Source organism: Ranitomeya imitator, chromosome 1, assembly GCF_032444005.1.
Source record: "Ranitomeya imitator isolate aRanImi1 chromosome 1, aRanImi1.pri, whole genome shotgun sequence".
Classification (NCBI taxonomy): domain Eukaryota; kingdom Metazoa; phylum Chordata; class Amphibia; order Anura; family Dendrobatidae; genus Ranitomeya; species Ranitomeya imitator.
The window spans coordinates 1,196,092,463-1,196,116,400 of NC_091282.1; the positions used below are offsets into that span (position 1 = coordinate 1,196,092,463).

Genomic DNA, 23,938 nt, shown 5'->3' on the forward strand with positions numbered 1-23,938 from the left:
GAGATGAACGCAGCGGTGGAACGGGGGACAGGTGAATATACTCACCCTCCTGGCAGTCCCTGCTTCTCCGTTGGAGATCGCGGTGTGCGTTCAGTGTTTACGCATACTCCTGGGAGCGTCACTCTATGCTGTCCAGACTGCGCCGGCGCTTGCGAAGTCTATAAAGGCTGCGGACAGAGTGACGCTCCCAGCGTTATATTATAGATATATGTATGTATATATGTATGTGTATATACACACACACACACACACACACACACACACACACACACACGCCGTCTGTCAGTGTATAGGGGTGCCGCCTGCAATGTGTAGCAGTGATATTGCTGGTCACGGACATGGCGCTATTTCTATGCAATGTTATCTATGACGACTTCACTTCACTGTACGAGACAGCGCCGGCTTCTACGCATGTCCTTCTCTCTGCTGCCCTCTGCCGGCACCCAGCGTTTATCAGCGCGCATGCCTCGTTTCTCGCGATACTAGACATGCGCCGTAAAGCCTTTTTTTTTCTTCCCTTGACGCTCCTAAGACTACATTCCCCATAATGCACTTCGCGGAACCGGAAGCCGAATCGATTTGAAAACTAGACAGTTACCGAGAAGATGTCAAGGCCGGGAACCCGGGAAAGCTACTAATGAGGGTGAGGCTGGCACTGCCCGGGCACACGTGACCGAGGCCGGGGTGTGTAGTGTGGAGAGGTGTCAGTGTAGGGGGTGTCGTGTGTGACTGAGGCCTTTCTGTGCCAGGGAAAGCTGGGTGACTGCCGGGGCCCTCACGTGGTGTCATTGGTCCTGGCTACACTGAATTCTGGATGAGGGAACGTTTGATATAGTTAGTAGTTTTTTTGTGGACGCTTTCTAAAGCTCAGCGTCGCCTGTCGCCAGGTGTGGGCACAACTCAGGCTCTGCTACATGGGGGAACCGTGCAGGTGAGGGGAGAGCCAGCTGGTGAGTGTTAACCCCTCACCGTCCTGTGAAGACCCCCGCCATCCGGGGACCCCGGCTCCTACTATATTCTGCCCTACTGTGGTGGAACTGAGCGCAGGTCTGAGGTCCCCAAGCGGAGAAGGAACTTAATATGGAGAAAAGTTACAAAAAAAGTTTTCGGGAACATGAAAACAAAGCACAAGTTTAATAAATGTTAAATAATCACATCTGACATCGTAAAGAGTCCGAAATAAAAATGATATAAGCTGTGCCGGAAAGAGGAAAATAAACATTGAAAGGCGAAAATGTGCTTTTTTTTTCAATAACTGCTTCCCCATAAAAAAAAGTGATCAGTATAAAAACGACCGCTCCAGTAGAGACCGTAGAATCGGTCGCAGGACTCTGGCACAACGGGCGGCTCAGTAATCTGCGACCACTGGCGGGAGAGCTGCCAGCCGCCTCTGCACAGTACCATGTAAACCTATGGAAAACCAAATCCGCAGTGCACATGGTGCGGAAAATACTGCGTGGAAACGCTGCGTTGTATTTTCTGCAGCATGTCAATTCTTTGTGCGGATTCCACAGCGTTTACTGCTCCACAATAGGAATCCGCAAGTGGTAAAACGCAGGTGAAATCCGCGCAAAAAACGCTGGAATTTCGCAGGTAAAATGCAGTGCGTTTTACCTGCGGATTTTTCGAAAACTGAGCTGAGAAAATTTGCACAGAAACCCGCAACATGTGCACATAGCCTTAGGGTGACGGGTCCTGCAATGATGAATTAACACAGGACAGAAATATGGGTGTTTCCTGCAGCAGATTCCAGTGAGGGTAGGTGCAGACAATTATTATTTATTTATTTATTTATATAGCACCATTGATTCCATGGTGCTGTACATGAGAAGGGGTTACATACAAGTTACAGATATCACTTACAGTAAACTAACAATTACAGACTGATACAGGGGGGCGAGGACGCTGCCCTTGCAGGCTTACATTCTACAGGATTATGGGGAAGGAGACAATAGGGTTGCTGCAGCTCCGGTGTTGGTGAGGCGGTAGCTTCGGTAGTGATGAGGCGGCAGCGGGGTCAGTGCAGGCTGTAGGCTTTCCTGAAGAGATGGGTTTTCAGGTTCCGTCTGAAGGATCCGACTGTGGTTGATAGTCGGACGTGTTGGGGCAGAGAGTTCCAGAGGATGGGGGATATTCGGGAGAAGTCTTGGAGGCGGTTGAATGAGGAGCAGATAAGTGTGGAGGAGAGAAGGAGGTCCTGGGAGGACCGGAGATCACGTGAGGGAAGATATCGGGAGATTAGTTCAGAGATATATGGAGGAGACAGGTTGTGGATGGCTTTGTAGGTCAGTATTAGTAATTTGAACTGGATACGCTGAGGGAATGGGAGCCAGTGAAGAGATTTGCAGAGGGGGAAAGCGGAGGAGTAGCGAGGAGAGAGATAAATTAGTCGGGCAGCAGAGTTAAGGATGGACTGGAGAGGTGCAAGGGTGTTACCAGGGAGGCCGCAGAAAAGGATGTTGCAGTAGTCAAGGCGGGAGATGATGAGGGCATGCACAAGCATTTTAGTAGATTGATGGTTGAGGAAAGGACGGATTCTGGAGATATTTTTGAGTTGGAGGCGACAGGAGGTGGAAAGAGCTTGGATGTGCAGTTTGAAGGACAGGGCAGAGTCAAGGGTTAAACCGAGGCAGCGAATTTCCGGTACGAGGGAAAGCGTGATTTTGTTAATAGTAATAGGTCAGGTAAGGAAGATCTATGAGATGGAGGAACAATGATGAGTTCAGATTTATCCACATTGAGTTTGAGGAAGCGAGAGGAGAAGGAGGATATTGCTGTAAACACTGCGGGTTGGACACTGAGTACATCCACAGCATCCAACCTGCAGCGTCCAGTTGTTACAGCATAGAGGATGGGATCTCAAGAAATCCTGTGCCCATTATGCGTTCCCGGACACCCGCGGCTCAACCGTGAAGACGGACATGTGGCGCGTCTTTCCAGACCGCAGCATGTCTTTATCTTGCGGAGACACAAGCCTCCGCAAGATAAACTTCACCCGCAACAATGTATTGAACATGCAGATTCACCTGCATTCAGTATAAGGCAACCAACATGTGCTGCGTCCAAACCGCTGCCAATTCCTGAATGTCTGCACACACCCTAACAGGCAAGTCTACAGTGCGCCATAACGGTGCCAATAAAAACACCAGCTCGCCATGCCATCACACCCCTCCATTGATGGAAACATAAAAAGACTCAGACTACATAGCCGACATCCGCGTGCATCTGCAGCGACAGGAAAGACTCTTCGGCCCCTGATTCATCATCATCTTTGCGCCTCTTTTTTAAACCCTCCAAAAATTAAACCCCCTTATGTTTTTTTGGGTGGCATATTTTATTTCTGTCTGACGTCAGACTTTGTGAAGGAGGCACAGGAATCCTGAATGAAGTGTGAGGTCTGAGCCTCCTTGGTTTCCGTGGTTGGGAATTGCACATCTGTCCCCATTAACATTAACCCCCTGCAGTGCCAGGATCATCTCAGTGCTGTCTCAGAAAGCATAAAGCATATTGTGGCAGGAACCTGGTAATTATGTTGTTGTGACTGAGCTGTTAAAGGGAACCTGTCACCTGAATTTGGCGGGACCGGTTTTGGGTCATATGGGCGGAGTTTTCGGGTGTTTGATTCACCCTTTCCTTAACCGCTGGCTGCATTTTGGCCGCAATATTGGATTGAAGTTCAATCCAATATTGCGGCCAGCATGCAGCCAGCGGGTAAGGAAAGGGTGAATCAAACACCCGAAAACTCAGCCCATATGACCAAAAACCGGTCCCGCCAAATTCAGGTGGCAGGTTCCCTTTAAAGGGGTTGATCACGATAAGAAAACGTCTTTCTTTCTGAACCCGTGCCTCCCCTGTCAGTGGGTTGTCTGGCATCTCATCTCTGACCCATCATAGTGAATCGAGCTTAGCTGCCATACGGTGCAACTTCCAGGTGAAAGTTAACAGCCCTGTTTTGTTTTGTTTTTTTTCTTATCAAGGACAACCCCTTTAAGCAGCTCGTATAGCATGACTGTGTACAGACGGTGCCAGCATTTGGCCTCCAAAGTTATAGTCATATATTGGGCTGTTGGGTTTGGTCCAGTAGACCTGCAACCGGTCTGTGTCGGTTCATATGAATGCAGCCTAAATGATTGACTCGGCTAAATGGCAATCTGTCAGCAGATTTTTTTGATAAGTAATCTGAAAAGCAGCATGATGTAGGGTATGAGACCCTGATTTCGGCGATGTGTCACTTACTGGGCTGCTTTCTGTCATTTTGATACTATCACAGTTTTCTCTTTTGCAGACCTCTAATGCTGAGCCCTGTATGACCACGCCCACACCACTGATTGGCAGTCTCCTGCCTACCTACATTGTATATAGAAAGTTGCCAATCAAATCGGGTGGGGGCGGGGTTACACAGAACAGTTGACTAGGAAGCATGAGACACTTAGTCCTGTAGTGATAATCTCCTGATAAAACACTGATTTTTATTGAAACCATAACACAGCCTAGTAAGTGACACATCCCTGGAATTGGGGTCTCAGCCCCTACATCATGGTGCTGTCAGATTACAAAGCAAAGACCTGCTGACAGATTCCCTTAGAGTGACCCCAGCATAAATGGATAAATAATTAAAAAACCATTCTGACAAATACCTTTTTCATTTGCAACAACTCCATAAATAAGTGTGAAGGCCGCAATTATTTCCACTCTTGGCGCATGTAGGTTCCAAGTGGTTTCCTGCTGCATGCGGCCGATGTAGCTTACAAACATAATGCGAATACCGCCTTATAAGACGCCATGGCTCCTACCGCATAATACGTCTATAGCCCTATTTCTTGCAGTGTGTGTGGGCTGATAAGACGGACTCTGCTCTGTCTGTACAATGATGGTGCAAAAGAAGTCTTTATAATGCCGCCATGACTTCTCTGAATAATTACGTTTCCGGCTTATTTTGCAGGTCACTGAATGGACGTCTTGGTTTTCTGGTCTCTTGAAAAGGTCAGTTTCCGTATTTCCAGCTTTGTTCTGTCACATCACCCCCATCTATATACTGAGGCTTTATAATCTGATCGCGGTGTCAGAGGACTCGCTAATGCTCCGACTCAAAGCGTCCACCAATTATTAATCTATATTGATTCACCCCGTAACATAACGGCAGCTTCAGTGTTCAGCAGCGGACCGGCTGTCGGACTAAAGCTGACCATACAGATGGTGGTCGGCCGGCAGCTCCTCCGGAAACGCCGACTTGGAATTTAGGCATGCTTGGCCAGTCAAGTATGGGTTCTCCGTAAGGAAATGGGAATAAGAACCTATGGGACACCCCTGCCGGCAGCTTACCTTGCTGGAGAACAGGAAGATTGTGCAGGTTGGAATCCAACACGTCCAACCATTCTTATCCCGACACCTGTCTTCAGAGGCATCCGTCCACCATAGGGACTCTTTGTGGGGGGGGGGGGGAGGGGGGAATATATACCCCAAGCTATACGTTATTTGCCGTGTCCCTCTGGATAGAACATTTCAGACTGCTGTGCTTTTACTATTCAGCTGTACAAAAGGTATATGTAGTAGTAATTTGTATTTATATAGCGCCAACATATTCCGCAGCACTTTACAATAGACATTTGCCTGCCGACACAGGCTAAAAGAACACTCTCTTGTCCTCCATCTGGTAAATGATTGCATGCAAGAGTATTAAAGTAGACATCTGGAAAAGTTCAGATCAGCGGAGTGTGAAGGAGACAAGACAGTATGGTACAGCGATCCAATAGATGAGATTAGCACAAAACAGGTTGTCCCATATACAGTATATATTGCTTATCTGCTTATATTTAGCGTTTCCCACTCCCACACTACCTCCTCACCCCACCTGTTATGATAAGGTAATTCAGTACCACAATGGACATAGAGGTCAGAGCACATACAGTGACCTGACAATAACCCAAAAACATAGAACGAGCTCTGAGACGTGGGAACTCTGCTGACCGCAATCCCTAATCCTCTCCAACCACACTAGAGGCAGCCGTGGATTGCGCCTAACGCACCCTATGCAACTCGGCACAGCCTGAGAAACTAGCTAGCCTGAAGATAGAAAATAAGCCTACCTTGCCTCAGAGAAATACCCCAAAGGAAAAGGCAGCCCCCACATATAATGACTGTGAGTTAAGATGAAAAGACAAACGTAGAGATGAAATAGATTTAGCAAAGTGAGGCCCGACTTTCTGAACAGAGCGAGGATAGGAAAGGTAACTTTGCGGTCAACACAAAACCCTACAAAAACCACGCAAAGGGGGCAAAAAGACCCTCCGTACCGAACTAACGGCACGGAGGTACACCCTCTGCGTCCCAGAGCTTCCAGCAAGCAGGAAAAAACAAATAGACAAGCTGGACAGAAAAAACAGCAAATAAAATAGCAAAGCGGAACTTAGCTATGCAGAGCAGCAGGCCACAGGAACGATCCAGGAGGAAACAGGTCCAATACTAGAACATTGACTGGAGGCCAGGATCAAAGCACTAGGTGGAGTTAAATAGAGCAGCACCTAACGACTTCACCACATCACCTGAGGAAGGAAACTCAGAAGCCGCAGTACCACTCTCCTCCACCAACGGAAGCTCACAGAGAGAATCAGCCGAAGTACCACTTGTGACCACAGGAGGGAGCTCTGCCACAGAATTCACAACTGTACCCCCCCCTTGAGGAGGGGTCACCGAACCCTCACCAGAGCCCCCAGGACGACCAGGATGAGCCATATGAAAGGCACGAACAAGATCGGGAGCATGGACATCAGAGGCAAAGACCCAGGAATTATCTTCCTGAGCATAACCCTTCCACTTAACCAGATACTGGAGTTTCCGTCTTGAAACACGAGAATCCAAAATCTTCTCCACAATATACTCCAACTCCCCCTCCACCAAAATCGGGGCAGGAGGATCAACAGATGGAACCATAGGTGCCACGTATCTCTGCAACAATGACCTATGGAATACGTTATGTATGGAAAAAGAATCTGGAAGGGTCAGACGAAAAGACACAGGATTAAGAACCTCAGAAATCCTATACGGACCAATGAAACGAGGTTTAAACTTAGGAGAGGAAACCTTCATAGGAATATGACGAGAAGATAACCAAACCAAATCCCCAACACGAAGTCGGGGACCCACACAGCGTCTGCGATTAGCGAAACGTTGAGCCTTCTCCTGGGACAAGGTCAAATTGTCCACTACATGAGTCCAAATCTGCTGCAACCTGTCCACCACAGTATCCACACCAGGACAGTCCGAAGACTCAACCTGCCCTGAAGGGAAACGAGGATGGAACCCAGAGTTGCAGAAAAACGGCGAAACCAAGGTAGCCGAGTTGGCCCGATTATTAACCCCTTTACCCCCAAGGGTGGTTTGCACGTTAATGACCGGGCCAATTTTTACAATTCTGACCACTGTCCTTTTATGAGGTTATAACTCTGGAACGCTTCAACGGATCCCAGTGATTCTGAGATTGTTTTCTTGTAACATATTGTACTTCATGATAGTGGTAAAATTTCTTCGATATAACTTGTGTTTATTTGTGAAAAAAACGGAAATTTGGCGAAAATTTTGAAAATTTCGCAATTTTCCAACTTTGAATTTTTATTCTGTTAAACCAGAGAGTTAAGTGACACAATATAGTTAATAAATAACATTACCCACATGTCTACTTTACATCAGCACAATTTTGGAAACAAAATTTTTTTTTTCTAGGAAGTTACAAGGGTTAAAATTTGACCAGCAATTTCTCATTTTTACAACAAAATTTACAAAACCATTTTTTTTAGGGACCACCTCACATTTGAAGTCATTTTGAGGGGTCTATATGGCAGAAAATACCCAAAAGTGACACCATTCTAAAAACTGCACCCCTCAAGCTGCTCAAAACCACATTCAAGAAGTTTATTAACCCTTCAGGTGTTTCACAGCAGCAGAAGCAACATGGAAGGAAAAAATTAACATTTTACTTTTTAGTCACAAAAATGTTCTTTCAGCAATAATTTTTTTAATTTCCCAAGGGTAAAAAGAGAAAATGGACCTCAAGAGTTGTTGTCCAATTTCTCCTGAATACGCTGATACCCCACATGTGAGGGAGAACCACTTTTTGGGCGCATGGCAGGGCTTAGAAGGAAAGGAGTGCCGTTTGACATTTTCAAGCTAAAATTGGCTGGAATTGAGATCGGACGCCATGTCGCGTTTGGAGAGCCCCTGATGTGCCTAAACAGTGGAAACCCCCCACAAGTGACCCCATTTTGGAAACTAGACCCCCTAAGGAACTTATCTAGTTGTGTCGTGAGCACTTTTATCCCCCAAGTGCTTCACGAAAGTTTATAACGCCCGGGCGTGAAAATAAAAAATCCTATTTTTTCCACAAACATGATGGTTTAGTCCCCAATTTTTTATTTTCTCAAAGGAAAAAGGAGAAATTGGACCCCAAAAGTTGTTGTCCAATTTGTCCTGAGTACGCTGATACCCCATATGTGGGGGGGAACCACTGTTTGGGCGCATGGCAGGGCTCAGAAGGAAAGGAGCGCCGCTTGACATTTTCAAGCTAAAATTGGCTGGAATTGAGATCGGACGCCATGTCGCGTTTGGACAGCCCCTGATGTGCCTAAACAGTGGAAACCCCCCACAAGTGACCCCATTTTGGAAACTAGACCCCCTAAGGAACTTATCTAGGTGTGTGGTGAGCACTTTTATCCCCCAAGTGCTTCACTAAAGTCTATGATGCCCGGTGTGAAAATAAAAAATTCTATTTTTTCCCCCACAAAAATGATCTTTCAGCCCCCAATTTTTTATTTTCCCAAGGGTAACATGAGAAATTGGACCCCAAAAGTTGTTGTCCAATTTGTCCTGAGTACGCTGGTACCCCATATGTGGGAGAAAACTACTGTTTGGGCACACTTCGGGGCTCGGAAGGGAAGTAGTGACGTTTTGGAATGCAGACTTTGATGGAATTGTCTGCAGGCATCATGTGCAATTTGGTGAGCCCCTGATATGCCTAAACAGTAGAATCTCCCCACAAGTGACCCCATTTTGGAAACTTGACCCCCTAAGGAACTTATCTAGGTGTGTCGTGAGAATTTTGAACCTCCAAGTGCTTCACTAAAGTCTATGATGCCCGGTGTGAAAATAAAAAATTCTATTTTTTCCCCCACAAAAATGATCTTTCAGCCCCCAATTTTTTATTTTCCCAAGGGTAACAGGAGAAATTGGACCCCAAAAGTTGTTGTTGAATTTGTCCTGAGTACGCTGGTACCCCATATGTGGGAGAAAACTACTGTTTGGGCACACTTCGGGGCTCGGAAGGGAAGTAGTGACGTCTTGGAATGCAGACTTTGATGGAATTGTCTGCAGGCATCATGTGCCATTTGGTGAGCCCCTGATGTGCCTAAACAGTAGAAACTCCCCACAAGTGACCCCATTTTGGAAACTTGACCCCCTAAGGAACTTATCTAGGTGTGTCGTGAGAATTTTGAACCTCCAAGTGCTTCACTAAAGTCTATGATGCCCGGTGTGAAAATAAAAAATTCTATTTTTTCCCCCACAAAAATGATCTTTCAGCCCCCAATTTTTTATTTTCCCAAGGGTAACAGGAGAAATTGGACCCCAAAAGTTGTTGTCCAATTTGTTCTGAGTACGCTAGTACCCCATATGTGGGAAAAAACTGTTTGGGCACTTCGGGACTCAGAAGGGAAGCAGTGACGATTTGGAATGCAGACTTTGATGGACTAGTTCTGAGGGCGTCATGTTCCGTTTGCAGAGCCCCTGAACAGTAAAAAAAACCCACAAGTGACATCATTTTGGAACCTAGACCCCCAAGATCTTACTTAGATGTGCCCCCTCTTTGGAACTAATCTACTGGTTCCTGTTAAGTAAATTAGTAGTGCATGGAGGTGTGGTACAATTTGAAGCAGTCCTTCATACACAGGCCAGGTTTGTCGGGGCAGGTGTCGCATTGATAGATGGTGTCCTTGCGTACTCCTCTTTTGTAGCACACTCGGCACCTTTTTTGCGGCTTACTTTTTCTATCAGTTGGCGGGACCACCCCCGGAAAATGCTGACCTGGTATGATACGAGCACCCTCAGTTCCGGAAGTACTGGGGCCCGCTCCTTCCCTCGTGCCAAATATCAGGGCCTTAACCACTACCTCCTGGAACTGAAGGTACGACGTATCAGTGTGTCGTGCACATCGTGACAGCAGGAAAGCGTTGAGCATTGCCATTTGTACGATGTACACGGACAGCTTTTTGTACCACACCTTGGCCTTCCTCAAAGCACTGTACGGTTGGAGGAGTTGATCGGAGAGATCAACGCCCCCCATGTTTTTGTTGTACCCCAGTACACAGTCCGGTTTGCAGACCTGTGTTGAGGTACCCCGTACACTGCTGAGGGCACTGCCATCACCGTGTATGGTGGTCAAGAGAAGGACATCCCTCTTGTCCTTGTACTTGACCACCAGCAGGTGGTCGCTACATTGGGCTTTGCTCTCACCTTTTCTGAGCATCTGCCCAAGTAGCGTCTTCGGGAGGCCTCTCTGAATTTTGCGGACAGTACCGCAGGCTGCGGTACCTCGCGCAGAGAGGGATTTGTAGAGTGGGATGCTGGTATAAAAGTTATCAGTATAGAGGTGATAACCTTTATCCAGCAGTGGGTGCACCAAATCCCACACAATTTTCCCACTCACTCCCAGGATGGAAGGACACTCAGGCGGTTCAATCCTGCTGTCCTTCCCTTCGTACACTCTAAAGCTGTAGGTGTACCCTGAGGTACTCTCACACAGCTTGTAGAGTTTGATTCCGTACCTGGCCCTTTTGCTGGGCAGGTATTGACGGAATCTGAGCCGCCCCTTAAAATGAACCAAGGACTCATCCACACAGATGTCCCTTTTGGGCACGTACACTTCAGCAAACTTTTTGCTGAAGTGTTCGATGACCGGCCGAACTTTGTACAGACGGTCAAAATTGGGGTCATCTCGTGCGGGACACCGTGCATTATCGTTGTAATGCAAAAACTTATGGATGGCCTCAAAACGCGTCCGAACCATGACCATTCGGAACACTGGAGTGTTATATAAAATATCTACACTCCAATATTGCCGAATTTCTGGCTTCTTCACGATCCCCATATGGATGACCAGGCCCCAAAACTGCATCATTTCAACTGCGTCCACAGGAGACCAGTTAGAAAATGATGAACGGGGGTTTTGCTCCAAAAATTGCAGAGCATACAAATTAGTTTGCTCCACCATGAGGTTAACGAAAGCCTCAGAGAAAAAGACTTTGAAAAAGTCTATTTCTGTGAGGCCGGTGGTGTCAAACTTGATTCCTGATTCTGCCACAAAATCAGGAATCAGTGGCTCGTAATTTTCGGGGGGCGAGGTCCATATGGGGTCCGAAGCGGGTCGCGCTGGTTCATTTTCAGGAGTGGGCGCTGTCTGATCTTCTCTCCTGGGGCGTCTGCGTGGCGGTTCCGCAGGACCCAAGGAGGAAGATGAGGAGGAGGAAGAGGATGAAGAATCTGAAGAGTAAAGGAATGTGGGATCCTCTCCCTCGCTATCAGTGTCGGAGGCAAGGAAAGCATATGCCTCCTCCAATGAATAGCGCCTTCTGGGACGAGCGGGACATTTTTTGTGTGATTATGGTGCTTGGGTGTAATATTTATTGATAACTGTGTACGTGTGGGGGGGGGATAGTGTTTGGTGCAAACTATTCTGAAAGGAAAAAGCTAAAGGGAAAAAAAATACCTGTAAAAGGAAAAGTCTAAAACAGCAGGCCCTAGCTCTGATAAGTGAACTGCGTCACTTATCAAAGTTCGGCGGCTGCTGGGTGTGTGAACGGGGATGTGTAAAAAAAAAAAAATGAAATGAAAGGCACGGGTTCAGACGCAGCGGCGGAGTGCGTGGATGGGGATGTGGGAAAAAAAAAAAGAAATGAAAGGCACGGGTTCAGACGCAGCGGCGGGGTGCGTGGACGGGGATGTGGAAAAAAAAAAAAGAAATGAAAGGCACGGGTTCAGACGCAGCGGCGGGGTGCGTGGATGGGGATGTGGGAAAAAAAAAAAGAAATGAAAGGCACGGGTTCAGACGCAGCGGCGGGGTGCGTGGACGGGGATGTGGGAAAGAAAAGCGAGCACGAGTGTTGATCGGTGAACTGCGTCACCAATCAACGCTCGGCGGCTGCTATATTTGGGCACGGACGGACGCGGCGCGGGGTGGAGGGGGAAGGGGGGGAGGGGTAAGGGGGGGGTGAAGTAAGATCGGGCCGGGATCGGGGATGAACACTTACGGTTGTAGTCTCTCTTCTTTCTTCTGTCTTCTTTCTTCTGTCTTCTTTCTTTAGCAAGAATTGTGGTGTCACAGGCTACTGTGGCACCACAAGTCTCAGCACAGGAGGGGATCTGTCAGCGTGACCGCTCTTCAGGAATCCTCACCAAGTGTGAGGATTCCTGAAGAGCAGTCAGACAGGTCAGGGACAGGTGAGACAGGTCACAGAGCGGTCACACCGCTGCTGTGACCTGTCATTGGTGGGATCGAATGATCACATCGATCCCACCAATCAGAGGTGGCCCTGGTGACGCCGATGTCGCTAGGCACCAGCCTATGATCGGAGCTCACAGCTCCGATCATAGGCAGGTCACCAGCAAGTGACCAGCAGGTGACCGGCAGGTCACCGGCAGGTCACCATCAGGGCACACCGCTGCTGTGCCCTGATTGGCAGAGCTGCAGGAGGTGGTGGGGGAGGTGGCAGGCAGATGAGGCTGGATTTCCAAGCAGGGCACAGCGCGGTAACACCGCCGCTGTGCCCTGCGATCGGCGCGATCGACGGCGATCGATGTGATCGTCGATCGCGCCGATCCGGCGGGACTGTTCCTGATTGGCGCGATCGACGATCACATCGATCGCGCCAATCACAGCTGCAGGATCCGGAGCCTTCCTCAGCTGCCCTGCGGCTCCGGATCAGGCACTTTCAGGCAGGGCACAGCGCGGTAACACCACCGCTATGCCCTGCGATTGGCGCGATCGATGTGATCGTCGATCGCGCCAATCCGGGGGTTTTGGCCGGTGCCTGGGTTGCCAGGCACCGGCCCCAGGATCGAGTACATCGGTACTCGATCCTAGCCTGGAACCTCACTGTTTCAGCCAAGCTGATTGGCTGAAACAATGAGAAAGGCTGTGATTGGCTGTTCAGAATTGAACAGCCAATCACAGCGATCGGGAGGCGGGGGAGGGGACGCCATACCCCAGGATGCCGAGGCCATCTTCCATCTTCCCTGAGGTAAGATGGCGTCGGAATTTTAATGTGATCACCGCGACTTAAGTCGCAGTGTCGCATTAAAGGGCATGACGTACTATCCCGTCCCTGGTCATGGGGGCCCACCCCACCTGGACGGGATAGTACGTCTGATGTCAGAAAGGGGTTAAGGGCGAACTCAGCCAAAGGCAAAAAGGACACCCAGTCATCCTGATCAGCAGAAACAAAGCATCTCAGATATGTTTCCAAGGTCTGATTGGTTCGTTCGGTCTGGCCATTAGTCTGAGGATGGAAAGCCGAGGAAAAAGACAAGTCAATGCCCATCCTACCACAAAAGGCTCGCCAAAACCTCGAAACAAACTGGGAACCTCTGTCAGAAACGAAATTCTCTGGAATGCCATGTAAACGAACCACATGCTGGAAGAACAATGGCACCAAATCAGAGGAGGAAGGTAATTTAGACAAGGGTACCAAATGGACCATCTTAGAGAAGCGATCACAGACCACCCAAATGACTGACATCTTTTGAGAGACGGGAAGATCTGAAATAAAATCCATAGAGATATGTGTCCAAGGCCTCTTCGGGACCGGCAAGGGCAAAAGCAACCCACTGGCACGAGAACAGCAGGGCTTAGCCCGAGCACAAATCCCACAGGACTGCACAAAAGAACGCACATCCCGCGACAGAGATGGCCACCAAAAGGATCTTGCCACTAACTCTCTGGTACCAAAGATTCCAGGATGACCAGCCAACACCGAACAATGAACCTCAGAGATAACTTTATTCGTCCACCTATCAGGGACAAACAGTTTCTCCGCTAGGCAACGATCAGGTTTATTAGCCTGAAATTGTTGCAGCACCCGCCGCAAATCAGGGGAGATGGCAGACACAGTTACTCCCTCCTTGAGGATACCCGCTGGCTCAGACAAACCCGGAGAGTCGGGCACAAAACTCCTAGACAGAGCATCCGCCTTCACATTTTTAGAGCCCGGAAGGTACGAAATCACAAAGTCAAAACGGGCAAAAAACAGCGACCAACGAGCCTGTCTAGGATTCAACCGCTTGGCAGACTCGAGATAAGTCAAGTTCTTATGATCAGTCAAGACCACCACGCGATGCTTAGCTCCTTCAAGCCAATGACGCCACTCCTCGAATGCCCACTTCATGGCCAGCAACGCTCGATTGCCCACATCATAATTTCGCTCAGCAGGCGAAAACTTCCTGGAAAAGAAGGCGCATAGTTTCATCACCGAGCAATCAGAACTTCTCTGCGACAAAACAGCCCCTGCTCCAATCTCAGAAGCATCAACCTCGACCTGGAATGGAAGCGAAACATCTGGTTGACACAACACAGGGGCAGAAGAAAAACGACGCTTCAACTCTTGAAAAGCTTCCACAGCAGCAGAAAACCAATTGACCACATCCGCACCCTTCTTGGTCAAATCAGTCAATGGTTTAGCAATACTAGAAAAATTGCAGATGAAGCGACGATAAAAATTAGCAAAGCCCAGGAACTTTTGCAGACTCTTCAGAGATGTCGGCTGAGTCCAATCATAAATGGCCTGGACCTTAACAGGGTCCATCTCGATAGTAGAAGGGGAAAAGATGAACCCCAAAAATGAAACCTTCTGAACACCAAAGAGACACTTTGATCCCTTCACAAACAAAGAATTAGCACGTAGGACCTGAAACACCGTTCTGACCTGCTTCACATGAGACTCCCAATCATCCGAGAAGATCAAAATGTCATCCAAGTACACAATCAGGAATTTATCCAGGTACTCTCGGAAGATGTCATGCATAAAGGACTGAAACACTGATGGAGCATTGGCAAGTCCGAATGGCATTACTAGATACTCAAAATGACCCTCGGGCGTATTAAATGCAGTTTTCCATTCATCGCCTCGCTTAATACGCACAAGATTATACGCACCACGAAGATCTATCTTGGTGAACCAACTAGCCCCCTTAATCCGAGCAAACAAATCAGATAACAACGGCAAGGGGTACTGAAATTTAACCGTGATCTTATTTAGAAGGCGGTAATCTATACAAGGTCTCAGCGAACCATCCTTCTTGGCTACAAAATAGAACCCTGCTCCTAATGGCGACGATGACGGGCGAATATGCCCCTTCTCCAGGGACTCCTTCACATAACTGCGCATAGCGGCGTGCTCAGGCACAGATAAATTAAACAGTCGACCTTTTGGGAATTTACTACCAGGAATCAAATCGATAGCACAATCACAATCCCTATGCGGAGGTAGGGTATCGGACTTGGGCTCATCAAATACATCCCGGTAATCAGACAAGAACTCTGGAACCTCAGAAGGGGTGGATGACGAAATTGACAGAAATGGGACATCACCATGTACCCCCTGACAAGCCCAGCTGGACACAGACATGGATTTCCAATGTAATACTGGATTATGGACTTGTAGCCATGGCAACCCCAACACGACCACATCATGCAGATTATGCAACACCAGAAAGCGAATAACCTCCTGATGTGCAGGAGCCATGCACATGGTCAGCTGGGTCCAGTACTGAGGCTTATTCTTGGCCAAAGGCGTAGCATCAATTCCTCTCAATGGAATAGGACACTGCAAGGGCTCCAAGAAAAACCCAAAACGCCTAGCATACTCCAAGTCCATCAAATTCAGGGCAGCGCCTGAATCCACAAATGCCATGACAGAATACGATGACAAAGAGCAGATCAAGGTAACGGACAGAAGAAATTTTGACTGTACAGTACCAATGGTGGCAGACCTAGCGAACCGCTTAGTGAGCTTAGGACAATCAGAGATATCATGAGTGGAATCACCACAGTAGAAACACAGCCCATTCTGACGTCTGTGTTCTTGCCGTTCAACTCTGGTCAAAGTCCTATCGCACTGCATAGGCTCAGGTTTAAGCTCAGGTAATACCGCCAAATGGTGCACAGATTTACGCTCACGCAAGCGTCGACCAATCTGAATGGCCAAAGACATAGACTCATTCAGACCAGCAGGCATAGGAAATCCCACCATGACATCCTTAAGGGCTTCAGAGAGACCCTTTCTGAAAATAGCTGCGAGCGCACCTTCATTCCATTGAGTACGGACCACTTTCTAAATTTCTGACAATATACCTCTATCTCATCCTGACCCTGACACAGAGCCAGCAAATTTTTCTCTGCCTGATCCACTGAATTAGGTTCATCGTACAGCAATCCGAGCGCCAGGAAAAACGCATCGATATTACTTAATGCAGGATCTCCTGACGCAAGAGAAAATGCCCAGTCCTGAGGGTCGCCACGTAAAAAAGAAATAATGATCCTAACTTGTTGAACTGGGTCACCAGAGGAGCGAGGTTTCAAAGCCAGAAATAGTTTACAATTATTTTTGAAACTCAGAAATTTAGTTCTATCTCCAAAAAACAAATCAGGAATAGGAATTCTCGGTTCTAACATAGAATTCTGAACCACAAAGTCTTGAATATTTTGTACTCTTGCCGTGAGCTGATCCACACATGAAGACAGACCTTTAATGTCCATCGCTACACCTGTGTCCTGAACCACCCAAATGTCTAGGGGAAAAAAAAGGCAAAACACAGTGCAGAGAAAAAAAAATGGTCTCAGAACTTCTTTTTTCCCTCTATTGAGAATCATTAGTACTTTTGGCCTCCAGTACTGTTATGATAAGGTAATTCAGTACCACAATGGACATAGAGGTCAGAGCACATACAGTGACCTGAGAATAACCCAAAAACATAGAACGAGCTCTGAGACGTGGGAACTCTGCTGACCGCAATCCCTAATCCTCTCCAACCACACTAGAGGCAGCCGTGGATTGCGCCTAACGCACCCTATGCAACTCGGCACAGCCTGAGAAACTAGCTAGCTTGAAGATAGAAAATAAGCCTACCTTGCCTCAGAGAAATACCCCAAAGGAAAAGGCAGCCCCCACATATAATGACTGTGAGTTAAGATGAAAAGACAAACGTAGAGATGAAATAGATTTAGCAAAGTGAGGCCCGACTTTCTGAACAGAGCGAGGATAGGAAAGGTAACTTTGCGGTCAACACAAAACCCTACAAAAACCACGCAAAGGGGGCAAAAAGACCGAACTAACGGCACGGAGGTACACCCTCTGCGTCCCAGAGCTTCCAGCAAGCAGGAAAAAACAAATAGACAAGCTGGACAGAAAAAACAGCAAACAAAATAGCAAAGCGGAACTTGGCTATGCAGAGCAGCAGGCCACAGGAACGATCCAGGAGGAAACAGGTCCAATACTAGAACATTGACTGAAGGCCAGTATCAAAGCACTAGGTGGAGTTAAATAGAGCAGCACCTAACGACTTCACCACATCACCTGAGGAAGGATACTCAGAAGCTGCAGTACCACTCTCCTCCACCAACGGAAGCTCACAGAGAGAATCAGCCGAAGTACCACTTGTGACCACAGGAGGGAGCTCTGCCACAGAATTCACAACACCCACCCTCTGTTGGAGTCCCTCAAGGCTCTGTCCTGGGGCCCCTTCTTTTTTCCATCTATATCAGTGATTCTCAACTCCAGTCCTCAAGACCCCACAACAGGTCATGTTTTCAGGATTTCCTTAGTATTTCACAGGTGATGATTTCATCACCTGCTCAAGCATTAATTCCATCGCCTATGCAATACTAAGGAAATCCTGAAAATATGACCTGTTGTGGGGTCTTGAGGACTGGAGTTGAGAAACACTGATCTATACCCTTGGCCTAGGACAACTCATAAAGTCGCATGGCTTCCAGTACCACCTATATGTGGATGACACTTAGATCTAGCTCTCTGGTCCAGATGTCATCTCTCTGCTGTCCAGAATTCCGGAGTGTCTATCAGCCATATCCTCGTTCTTCAACTCTCGCTTCCTAAAACTCAATGTAGACAAAACCGAACTCATCGTCTTTCCCCCATCGGCGTATGCCCCCCTAGCTGATCTATCCATTATGGTAAACGGCATCACGCTCTCCACCTGAAATCCGCTGCCTCAGGGTAGCTCTCGACTCTGCCCTGTCCTTGAAATTGCACGTCCAAACTCTTGTCACCTCCTGTCGCCTCCAACTCAAAAATATTTCCAGAATCCGTCCCTTCCTCAGCCCACAATCTACAAAAACTCTTGTGCATGCCCTCATCCTCTCCCACCTCGACTACTGCAACACTCTCCTCTGTGGCCTCCCCGCTAACTGCCTTGCACCACTCCAGTCTGTCCTCAACTGTGCTGCTCGGCTAATCCACCTCTCTCCTCATTACTCCCCTGTTTCTCCCCTCTGCAATTCCCTCCACTGGCTCCCAATTCCCTGACGAATCCAGTTCAAACTACTAACACTGATCTACAAAGCCATCCACAACCTGTCCCCTCCCTATATCTCTGAACTAATCTCCCAATATCTTCCCTCACGTAATCTTCGATCCTCCCAAGACCTCCTACTCTCCTCCACACTTATTCGTTCCTCACACAACCGCCTCCAAGATTTCTCCCCAATATCCCCCATCCTCTGGAATTCCGTGTTTCAATACGTCCGAATATCCACCACCCTCGGATCCTTCAGACGGAACCTGAAAACCTATCTCTTCAGGAAAGCCTACCGCCTACAATAACCATTCTGCCGCCTCACCAACCACCCGAGCTGCCGCCTCACCAACCACCCGAGCTGCCGCCTCACCAACTACCCGAGCTGCCGCCTCACCAACTACACGAGCTGCCGCCTCACCAACCACCTGAGCTGCCGCCTCACCAACCACCCGAGCTGCCACCTCACCACCACCAGTGCTGCAGCATACCGACCTCCTGTCTCTTCCTCATTATCCCGTAGAATGTACGTCCGCAAGGGCAGGGTCCTCTTCCCTCTGTACCAGTCTGTCATTGTAAATTTGTTTACTGTTAACGATATCTATAACCCTGTATGTAACCCCTTTCTCATGTACAGCACCATGGAATTAATGGTGCTATATAAATAATAATAATCTGCAGAGTAGGTGATAAATCTGTGAAGGGTTAAACTAAGATCAAAATTAAAGCAGGCTTCATTTTGTGCTTTTCGACTCTATCTTGCTGTTTTGAGATAAATTTAGGTAAAGTTCACAGCTGTTGAGACCTTGATTGTTTCAACCTGGATAGAAAATGAGACTGAGGATGTATTGTTCTACGAGACTTTGACGTACAGACTGTTCCTGCATTCTTATAGGTTAAGAACTGTGAGCGTGTTCTTATGCTGATTGGTTGAAGTATATAACTTCTATGATTATGAAAAGTGATAAACAATAAACGGGGGCCAGAGATCTGCTCGATTTCCCCCCCCCCCCCCAAACAGAGACACATTCAGTTGCCGGCAACGCTCTGTAGATCAATTTGAAAATCACTGAGTCAACCGTGAAGGATCACTTTAGATCCTCCCTCACCAAAATTTATTTAATCGCTGGGCGTCTGATCTCTGAAATCCACACCATTGATTTCAAAAACTGGGATCATAAAGTCCCCGTGTGATTGGTGCTGTAGTGAGCATGTGCGGCCGCTGCTGTTTTCATGTACTATAGAAGTGGAGGTCACACATTCCCCTTTTCTCGAGATCACTCAACAATTGGCACTCAACAATCCCCAGCAGCCATACATCTCCCATCTATCCAGCGCTTTAGTGATGAATATGCTCTACACAGTGCTGCACTTCCATTCATCTCTTATCTATAACAACTTACTTGTTCTCTCCATAGTGCGGCACCGCCCTACATCTCCTCCCTCGTCTATCTACCACCCTATCCTTCCTCTCCACAGTGCTGCACCACCCTGCAACTCATCCCTCGTCTATCTACCACCCTACCCTTCCTCTCCACAGTGCTGAACCCCCCTACATCTCCTCCCTCGTCTGTTTACCACCCTACTCATTCTCTAAGACTAACATCCTCTAAAATCCGAACCTCTTACCTCCAATGCTTAGCTTGTGCTGAACCTGCTCTCTTGAATGCACTGCCCCAGAAAATCCAGTTACCGTATATACTCGAGTATAAGCCGACCCCCCCCCCCCCCTAATTTTGCCACAAAAAACTGGGAAAACTTAATATCTCGAGTATAAGCCTAGGGTGAAAATGCAGCAGATACCAGTAAATGTCAAAAGTAAAAATAGATACCAATAAAAGTAAAATTAATTGAGGCATCAGTAGGTTAAGTGTTTTTGAATATCCATATTGAATCAGGAGCCCCATATAATGCTCCATAAAATTTATGATGGCCCCATAAGACAGTCCATATTAAAATATGCCCCATATAATCCTGCATAAAGGTTAATAATGGCCCCATAATATGCTCCATAGACACATTTGCCCAATATAATGCTGCACAAATGTTGATTATGGCCCCATAAGATGCACCATACAAACACTTGCCCCATATAGTGCTGCACAAACGTTATGGCCCCATAAGATGCTCCATACAGACACTTGCCCCATATAGTGCTGCACAAACGCTATTGCCCCATAAGATGCTCCATACAGACACTTGCCCCATTTGATGTTGCTGCAATAAAAAAAAAAATCACATACTCACCTCTCCGTCGCTCAGACCCCCGGCACTCTCAATATTCACCTGACTTCGTTACGGCGCCACTCCATCTTCAGCGTCTTCTGCACTGACGTTCAGGCAGAGGGCGCGCACTATCCACGTCACCGCGCCCTCTGACCTGAGCGTCACTGCAGAAGACGCTGAAGATGCAGCAGCGCCGGAACGAGGAGCAGGTGAATATCACGCAGCGCTCCCCTCCCCGTTATACTCACCTACTCCTGGTGCGGTGCAATCCCTGCTTCCCCGGCGCCGCAGCTTCTTCCTGTATTGAGTGGTCACCGTTACCGCTCATTACAGTAATGAATATGCGGCTCTACCCCTATGGGAGGTGGAGCCGCATATTCATTACTCTAATGAGCGGTACCATGTGACCGCTCAGTACAGGAAGAAGCTACGGCGCCGGGGAAGCAGGGACCGCGCCAGGAGTAGGTGAGTATAATTAGACAGCTCCCCCTCCCCTGTCGACCCCTGGGTGTCACTCGAGTATAAGCCGAGAGGGGGACTTTCTGCCAAAAAAAGGGCTGAAATTCTCGGCTTATACTCGAGTATACGGTAATTCCCCATGTCCACAGTTTTAAGTGTGCCCTAAAATCACACCTTTATAGACAGGCCGATCACATCACCTCACTAATATAAATTTAACTCTTCCTTCCTACTTTTTCCTCAGGATCTGACCCCTCTTATGATCTGTTTTGACACCCTCCATATACTCAGTAAACCTTTATATCTGGACATATGCAGACAATGGCTGCTGACCGTTTCAGTCAGATTTACATGTACAGTTCTGGCAAAAATTAAGAGACCACCACATCAAAACCCTGTCATGGCAGCCCAATCTCCAGACCTGAACCCCATCGAAAACCTCTGGAATGTAATCAAGAGGATGATGGATAGTCACAAGCCATCAAACAAAGAAGAACTGCTTACATTTTTGTGCCAGGAGCAGTGTGAGAGACTGGTGGAAAGCATGCCAAGACGCATGAAAGCTGTGATGAAAAGTCATGGTTATTCCACAAAATATTGATTCCTGAACTCTTTTAGCCTGCGTCTGTTAAAACATTAGTATTGTTGTTTCTAAATGATTATGAACTTGTTTTCTTCGTATTATTTGAGGTCTGAAAGCACTTTTTTTTTTTTTTTAATTTTGACTATTTTTCCTTGTCAGAAAAAAAAAAATACAAAATTTATTGCTTGGAAATTCGGAAACATGTTGTAAGTAGTTTATAGAATAAAGGAACAATTTACATTTTACGCAAAAATATACCTATAAAGAGAGAAATCAGACAAACTGAACATTTTGCAGCGGTCTCTTAATTTTTGCCAGGGCTGTATAGCGTTACTCAATGTAAAGATGGCCGTACTGCTCAATTATTACCTTTAGCGGCCTCATAATTTCCTTATAGATGGTAAGCTCTTGGGTGCGGCGCCCTGGCTCAGTTTGTTACTCTGTAATATCTGATATTCTTAGTACAATTACTTGTGAATTGTAAAGTTGTGCAGAATATATTATTTCTTCTCCTCCTACTTTTATCCACGTCCTCAGTCTTCCTCCTCATGTCGTCTTCAAGTTTCTCCTTTTCTGTCCTCCAGCTTATTTTTCCACAAGCTAAAGCACTTCTTTTTTCTTTTTAGTAAGAAGCCACACCCTTGAGCAAGGAGTAAATAAAATGGCAAAAAAATCACATTTATTATAGTAAATTGCGCCAACCTTTTTTGCTTAATTAGAATCAATTTAGCTTGGTAAATTTCCCCCAATATTTATTTATTTTTATAATATAGATTTGAAAACCATGCCAATCCTGAGAATGAAGCTCTAAAATGTGAGCAACCGTGGATGTCCTCCTCTTCTTTCATGACATGGATGTCCTCCCCTTCTTTCATGACATGGGTGTCCTCCCCTTCTTTCATGACATGGATGTCATAGTAACATAGTAACATAGTTAGTAAGGCCGAAAAAAGACATTTGTCCATCCAGTTCAGCCTATATTCCATCATAATAAATGCCCAGATCTACGTCCTTCTACAGAACCTAATAATTGTATGATACAATATTGTTCTGCTCCAGGAAGACATCCAGGCCTCTCTTGAACCCCTCGACTGAGTTCGCCATCACCACCTCCTCAGGCAAGCAATTCCAGATTCTCACTGCCCTAACAGTAAAGAATCCTCTTCTATGTTGGTGGAAAAACCTTCTCTCCTCCAGACGCAAAGAATGCCCCCTTGTGCCCGTCACCTTCCTTGGTATAAACAGATCCTCAGCGAGATATTTGTATTGTCCCCTTATATACTTATACATGGTTATTAGATCGCCCCTCAGTCGTCTTTTTTCTAGACTAAATAATCCTAATTTCGCTAATCTATCTGGGTATTGTAGTTCTCCCATCCCCTTTATTAATTTTGTTGCCCTCCTTTGTACTCTCTCTAGTTCCATTATATCCTTCCTGAGCACCGGTGCCCAAAACTGAACACAGTACTCCATGTGCGGTCTAACTAGGGATTTGTACAGAGGCAGTATAATGCTCTCATCATGTGTATCCAGACCTCTTTTAATGCACCCCATGATCCTGTTTGCCTTGGCAGCTGCTGCCTGGCACTGGCTGCTCCAGGTAAGTTTATCATTAACTAGGATCCCCAAGTCCTTCTCCCTGTCAGATTTACCCAGTGGTTTCCCGTTCAGTGTGTAATGGTGATATTGATTCCCTCTTCCCATGTGTATAACCTTACATTTATCATTGTTAAACCTCATCTGCCACCTTTCAGCCCAAGTTTCCAACTTATCCAGATCCATCTGTAGCAGAATACTATCTTCTCTTGTATTAACTGCTTTACATAGTTTTGTATCATCTGCAAATATCGATATTTTACTGTGTAAACCTTCTACCAGATCATTAATGAATATGTTGAAGAGAACAGGTCCCAATACTGACCCCTGCGGTACCCCACTGGTCACAGCGACCCAGTTAGAGACTATACCATTTATAACCACCCTCTGCTTTCTATCACTAAGCCAGTTACTAACCCATTTACACACATTTTCCCCCAGACCAAGCATTCTCATTTTGTGTACCAACCTCTTGTGCGGCACGGTATCAAACGCTTTGGAAAA

The 23,938-nt window shown here is 47.0% G+C and overlaps 1 protein-coding gene across 1 annotated transcript in view; it reads left to right on the plus strand.

The window, feature by feature from the left end:
- The first annotated feature begins 546 nt into the window (after window positions 1-546).
- RNF4 (ring finger protein 4) overlaps window positions 547-23,938 on the plus strand; it is a 68,395-nt gene continuing 45,003 nt past the window's right edge. Inside the window, exons 1-2 of the mRNA XM_069744862.1 lie at window positions 547-643; window positions 4,943-4,983. The gene's annotated coding sequence lies outside the window, so the exon portion shown is untranslated. The remainder of the gene's footprint in view (window positions 644-4,942; window positions 4,984-23,938) is intronic.